The sequence below is a fragment of the Chenopodium quinoa genome, unplaced genomic scaffold, assembly GCF_001683475.1.
Source record: "Chenopodium quinoa cultivar QQ74 unplaced genomic scaffold, ASM168347v1, whole genome shotgun sequence".
In the NCBI taxonomy this organism is placed as follows: domain Eukaryota; kingdom Viridiplantae; phylum Streptophyta; class Magnoliopsida; order Caryophyllales; family Amaranthaceae; genus Chenopodium; species Chenopodium quinoa.
The window spans coordinates 58,783-66,698 of record NW_018745248.1 but is presented as its reverse complement, the minus strand read 5'-3'; positions in this window follow the sequence as shown (position 1 = coordinate 66,698).

The following is a 7,916-nucleotide window of genomic DNA, read 5'->3' as shown; positions in this document are numbered from 1 at the left end:
TGCAATTACTAGATATATCAAGTATCACTGTTATGGAGATAATAAGTTCATTCTTTTGGGTCGTCATTGTCTGTTGCTAGACTATGATCAATGATCTTTGGGCTAATCAAATAGTCCAAAGCGTACTAGAATGGATCCTATGAGGTCACACGACAAGGGTATTGGGTTAAGCAGGTAAGAGGCCATTAATAGGCCACATGAGCAATTAACTAATCATGAAATGGATTGGGATAGCATAGTTAGAGTGGAATTAGGTTTTGGGCTTTTGACATGGGCTCTTATTTAAAGATGAGATCTATAAATAAGATCCATGCCTAGGATTGCTAGCAAGCAGTCATAGTCACACACAGTGTATTTTGACATCAAGGCAACCAATCCTAAAACCCTAATTCCTCTCTCTAACTCACGGCTATCTCTCTCCTCCCCTCGTCCGTACGACCAGCCACCCTTGGTGGTGCGTGTGGTGGTTCGTGGTGGTTCATGGTGGTTCGTTGCTCGCTCTTCTCCGTATAAGGTCAATTGAAGAGTTCAATTGCAACTAACTAGCATTAGTGGAGGTCTTAATCTGTGCCCGTGGACCAAGTAGAGGAATCACGCTTGAGGTTCTTTATCTCCCATTGTTCTTGCTCAATCGCACATGGAATCACGCTTCAAAGTTACGATTATATGTTCTTTATGTGTTGTGCATTAGTTCTTGGGATTAGGTACTGTATGAATATGATTCATGTTTCTTCCGCTGTGTAGTACCTATAAACTCCTACAATTTCAACTTTCCTAAAATGAAGGAGCTATTTTATAGGAAGAATATTAATGTGAGGTAGAGGCGAGCATGGATCGAATATCCATATTCAAAAATAAATTAGGATATTTGATATCCAATATCCAATCCGAAAGTTTCAAATATTCGATATTTGGATATTTGAAATTTGTGGATCGAATACTTCGGAATCCCTTATCTGAATATTTTTAGATAAAATTGTAGAAAATTCCAATATTATTTATAAATTTTTGATTTTTTAGGAAAAAAAAAAGAAGAAAAACAATTGGTTTTTAAAAACTAAAGGGATTACTCACTGGAGTTCCGGCCGTAGCGTCGAAATTCCGACAAGGTCTTAGCTAAGTTTCCAGTGGGAACTCTTTTGAGGAGAGAAAAGAGAAGTTTTGAGTTTAAGAGATAGAAAGTTTTGAGATTATTTTTCAGTTTAGGGTATTGTTTTTTTATTGTGAAAATTAAATTTATAATAATATAAATAGACCAAAATGCTTACTACCTCAGTTAACTTTTAGTTGCAACTTTGAAATATTTTATATCTCACAAATAATACCCCAAAGGTGCATCTAAAGTTAATGGAGGTAGTACAAAAAAAAAGGAAAAATTGTCAAAAATAATACAAACTTTAAGCGATCCGCTAAAAACAAGTCAAACTTTTAATTATTTTTAAATAATACAAACTTTAAGGGATATCTACTTTAAGCAAGTTATTTTACCTTCAACTTGTTTAGCTGGTTATTTTTTTATTTATCTTATAAAGTTGTTTAATAGTTTTAAAAAAATAATATAATGTCACGTGTTCCATATAACCTATTCATGAGGTAACTAATCGGTTTAAACTTGTTTAAAGCGAAAAACCCTCAAAGTTTGTATTATTCAAAAATAATTAAAAGGTTGACTTGTTTTTGGCGGATTGCTCAAAGTTTGTATTATTTTTAACAAATTTCCAAAAATGAAAATACTAAATATGGACTAATTTTTTTTTGGGAAATTCTCAATGGTACTCTTGAGTTTTCTATTTTTCTTAATGGTAAACACTAAAAAAACAAATTATCAATGGTAATCTTTAATTAGTAAAACTATTCAATGGTAAAATAAGCTAAGCATTTTGAGGAAATATTAACCATGGTTAATGTTTTACAAGAAAAATGCCTAAAATACCATTATTGAAAAAAAAAAAAACACCTACTTCTTCCCCACCACCCCCTGCCCGCCCAACCCCAACCCCTTATCCCGACGGCCGCCGCCAGCTGCGACCACCCAAATCCCCTCCCCGACGCCGGGTTGAACACTCTCCCCCTTGTCGTGCAACCCCTAAACCACCCAATCCCCCGTCTTCATCGGCGCCATTTTAAAAACCCTCCTTCCACCTCCTCAACCCAACCTGCATTTCACCGAAACCCCATAAATACTAAGCCAAAACCCCCAAATTTGAGAAAATTCGAGGCCAACCCCATTTTCGAGCAACAATCGATGAAAACCCCCTAAAATACCCTGAATCGGGCAAATAACTACTAAAAAATCAAATCAAAAGCTAAAAATTTCGCCCCCCAAAACCCTATAAATTTCAACCAAAAATCGTGGGTTGCCATGTCGGGATTTCTTTTAGTGGTTGATGGGATTTGTTCTAGATTTTCGTCAGAGGTTTTGTCACTGTTTTCACGAACCCTAGGTCGAGATCGACGATGGAATCTGTTGGTGGTGTAGTTTGATTTAGGTGAGTTGGAAATCGAGGGAAGAAGAGGGAATTGGGGGAAGGAGATAGTGGTTAGGCTGGGAATCAAGGGAAGGAGAGGGAATTGAGGAAGGAGACGCTCGCCGCGCCGGCGCCAGGAGAAGGGATGGATAAGGTTATTTTAGTCATTATTCCTTTAATTAACTAGGGTTAGGCTAATAATTCTGAATTAATGTCATAAATGTTACCACTGAATTAGTTTTACTAATTGAAGATTACCATTGATAATTTTTTTTTTAGTGTTTACCATAGAGAAAAAAAGAAACCTTGAGAGTACCATTGAGAATTTCCCTTTTTTTTTTAAATGGAAATATGAACTGGTTTAAGCTGTGTATTTGTATAAATAACTTATTTTACTCATTTTGGGTTTTAAAATGTTGTTTTCTTGCTTCTGTTTTTTTACAAGATTTTCTTGCTTCTTAAAAGCACTAATTATTTACTTTTTAAAAAAAAAAGCACTAATTATTGATTTATTTACAATTTTATCATTTAATAAATGAAATTTGTTTACTCAGAGCATCAACACTCGTGATATAATTTTATACCACTGTGTAAATACTCATCAAAAACATGCAATTTTTTACTACATTGGTGGTATAAAACTATACCATTTTATGGTATATATCTATATACCATCCCATGGTAAACAATTGCTTTGGTCCTCGTAAAACATGAACCAACCAGATCACGCTATGTGGCCTAGTTATCATGTATCTTTTTTTTCAATTGCATTTTAAGAAAAAATTATGTAAAAATTACCATTGTTCATAATTTTTCAAGACCTACACATAGACACCCATATTGATATAGTTTTATATATTTTTTCGAATTCACTTTTTACTACATAAATTGCTTATTTTATTTAATTAACTTTATAAACATTAATTAGTTATTTTCAATAATAAAATAAAATATAATTATAATTAAATTAAGTGTATTAGTAATACAAACTAGTACAATGCCCGTGTGATGCACGGCTTATAATATTAAATAAGATTAACTAATAATATATGATATTAATCCAATTTATGAGTAATAAAAATATGAAACAAAACTATCATCAACTGTATAGTGTGAATGATATGTCGGTGTAGAAGGGTTTTGGTTAAAACTTCTTGCTCCCTAATTATATAAGTAATCATGTAATAAATAATTGTCTTATATGAAGAAAAAAATAACACAAACCGTTCAAAGAAACACTCCATATAGTCATTGAAAAACTCATAATGTAGACAATTTATTTTGTATTCAAAATTCTAACATTATTAAGAGGTCCTAAACTTTTTTTATTATATAAAACATTAAAATTAAAGTAGCTGAAAATCATCCATTGTTGGTATTGTCTTCCTTTTCCATCTTAACCACGACCTTCTTTTTGTTAGTAGAGCGTTGTGCTGAACTTGTTTCATCATCAATCCCTACATTTGTTGCATCATCAAGAGGTATTTTTGTTGGAGTGATAAAGGATACATTAGGGTTTTCATTATCACATACAACGGTGGCCAATTCCTACAAAACACAAATACGGAGTATATATATCAGTACATATTATAAAAAAAATAAAGTATAGAATTGTGGTATATTTTCTATATATGACCTTATCTTTCTCGACCGAAGATTTACTTGATTCATCAATAAACTCAATCTCCACATCCTTTTCCTGAAACATGATAAATTAAATAATAGCTTAAAGCTTTATTAAGGATAAATATTTATTGAATTTAATAACATGAATTATTAATTACCTACAAACCACCATTGACATCCAAGAATGATTTGATCAATTGTTCATCATCACTTATTCTTAGGACAGTATACTTATCCCAACTATGACTAAGATTGTATTTAGAGATATGAAATCGGAACAAAAATTTCCTATCGATAAGCATGTCAAGTTCTTCCGGAATTGAATCATCTTTTGCATCCTACAAGTATATATATATATATATATATATATATATATATATATATATATATATATATATATATATATATTTCACAATTATTAAAGAACTAATCGAAGCAAACAATTTAGAATAGTTGATAATTACTATCATTGGTCAAAACTATCATAATGAGTATTATAGGGAATATTTCAAGCGTTGATCCCCTAGCTTGAACCCCACTGTGATCATACACTAAATGACGGTGGCGTCCAAAGGGAACGAAGATAGAGCAAAAGAGTCGCCAACAAGTTTTTTTAGGAACTTGTAAACCGTTCACGAGGTGAAGGTTACACCCCTTAACGATCCAAGAGATCGTCAACTCCATAAGGTCTTGAACAAAATAGGGTTCGGGAATGAAGGTACAAATCCAACTTAAAAGATATTGAACCTGCCCTAATAATAGGCCTCTACTTTATTATGATTGTATTCATGTGCGCTTTTTGACTAACATGCAATCAATAGGATTACCCTAAACCTATTTATCTATGTTGGTTGAATTAAATGCACAAATAAATCTATTATTGGCGATCACTTGAATTATAATCAAATTAACCCTAAACAAGATTATTAAATTATCTTATTAAGCGTGATTACAAGTGCCAATTCCCTTTAAACATGCATAAAAGGCGTGATCAAGCAATAACAATGAATATCAAGCAACATAATAAATCATAATAATAATAATCATAAAATTATAATCATAATTAAAAATAATAATCATGTTAAAGCATAATAATAGCAAGATCCTAGGCATGATACTAACAAGATTAATAACAAACACTAGCATGTCACTAAGCAATAAAGATTAAATATTTATCCCTAACATAATACTAACAATCATAAATATTAGGAAGAGAATAAAAGGCATCATACTTTTAATCATACTTAATATTAAAATTACCCTAGACATGAAATTAAGGAAAACAACCTAACATGATACTAGGAATCAAAATAACAATCTAAGCATGATTTCTATATCATAATATCAATAAATCAATTAAAGCACTTACTTGGATGCCTCGTACCTCTTTCTGATAACAAAATACACACGTGTAGGGGATAAAACCAAGTGTTAACCCCTAGCTTGAACCCCACCGTGATCATACACTAAAGTATGGTTGCGTCCAAAAGGGAAGAAGATAGAGCAAAAGAGTCGCCAACAAGTTTTAGGAACTAGTAAACCGTTCACAGGGTGAAGGTTACACCCCTTAACGATCCAAGAGATCGTCAACTCCATAAGGTCTAAAACCAAATAAGGGTTCCGAGATGAAGGTACAAATCCAACCTAAAAGAGATTGAACCTGCCCTAATAATAGGCCTCTACTTTCTTCAGATCGTATTCATGTGCGCTTTTTAATTAACATGCAATCAATAGGATTAACCCTAAACCTATTTATCTATGTTGGTCGAATATTAATGCACAAATAAAACTATTATTGGCGATCACTTGAATTATAATCAAATTAACCCTAAACAAGATTATTAATTATCTTATTAAGCGTGATTACAAGTACCAATTCCCTTTCAACATGCATAAAAAGGCGTGATCAAGCAATAAAAAATAATATCAAGAAACATAATAAATAATAAATAACATGACGATAAAATTATAATCATCAAAATAATAATAATCATCAAAATAACAATCATATTAATCATAATAATAATAATTATAGCAATAATAAAATTATAATTATAATCAAAACAATTATAAAAATAATTATAAATCATGTTAAAGCATAATAAAAGTAGCAAGATCCTAGGCATGATACTAACAAGATTAATAACAAACCCTAGCATGTCACTAAGCAATAAAAATAAAATCTTTAGCCCTAGCATGATATTAACAATCATAAATATTAGGAAGAAAATAAAAGGCATCGTACTAATCATATTTGATATTAAAATTACCCTAGACATGATACTAGGAATATCATAATAACAATATAAACATAATTTCTACATCATAACATCAATTAAAACCATTAAAGTACTTACTTTGATGCCTCGTACCTCTTTTTAATAACAAAATACACACGTTAGTAACTTCAAGGAGAATAATAAACAAAACAATTAAATTAAATAATTGAAAGAGAGATTTGGGACCAAACCCTCAGAAATTAAAACCTTTCACGTCTAGGGCGAAGACAACTTTGAATATGGCTAGGTGTTTCCAGATATTGTGAATGCGGAATTTTGTATGTAAAAGCAAGTTGTAGAGAGAAAGAAAGAAAGAAAGATGAATTGATTAAGGAAATCTTAATGAGAATTAGCGAATGAAAACTGATTGTAGGTGAATGAATAAGAATTGATTGTTGATGAGAATTGGGTGAATGACAACGGAGTTTTTACGTCGTTATTTATAGAGAAAATCAGCAAAAAAGATAAATTAAACAAAACAGAGCATTGGCGCACATAAAATAGAGCTGGCGCCAACCCTGGCTAATTGGCGCCAGGCCTAGCTCTAGGCGCCAATGCCTGGTGTCAGGCGCTAGTCTTGTTTTTGACGCGTTTTTGAAAATTAGATAAATTTGCCGTACTGGAGGATAAAATCGTATCTTTTCCTCGAAAATGCTTTTTGATTTTAATTGAAACTCTGAAAAGTTAACAAAAGTCAATTTATCAATGCTAATTGAATTAGGAATTAAAAGAACCTTCTAGAAGAATCTAGAAGACTAAGATCATTACTAATTACATTAGGAAAGATAAATCATATTAGGTCCTCCTTTAGATCATTGGGCCGTATATAAGGCTCAAACCGGGCCCAGTTTGGTAAATTGGCCATAACTTCCTCAATATTCATCGGAATTGGGCTTATATTATATCGTTGGAAAGGACTTTGCAAGCCCCATCAAACTACACTATTATTGGACCCATATCATGGACCAACCAAATTGGATTGGATGTTTTTCTTAAAATAAGTTTTCAAAAACAGAGAGAAGAGAAAAGAAATTAAAACTATCCCCAACACTAGACTTTCCACACTTTCATTTCATTCGATTATGATTCGATGTGAAAGGTACTCATCACCGGGTTTGGTTTTGGGGAGACACAAATGGGTGTCTACAGAAGCCCCAACTTTGACTGAGTTTGGAGAAACGCAAGTTTCGAAAACAAAAGTCAAATTATCGATAGGGACGGGGAATGATTTAGAACGTTCTGCGATCCTAAATCATTCCTCTAACGCCGATACCTACAAACTAGCGTTAGTTAAACAGATAAAAGAGTTAAGAAATGCGTATCTTGCACCGTCGCGCACACGTCTCTGAAAGTAACGGATTGATGCCGCTTTACCGTTGTTTTGATGACCTCCTACAAGCTAGAGAATGCCATCCCGCTTGAAAACCGCTACGCCCGTAACTGCTTCCAATGTAGAAGATTGCTTTGCCTGAAACGATCCTCCTCCGCTTTGATAATATTCCACGTCCAAGGGAATACTATCGAAGATTCCTTCTCTTGAAAC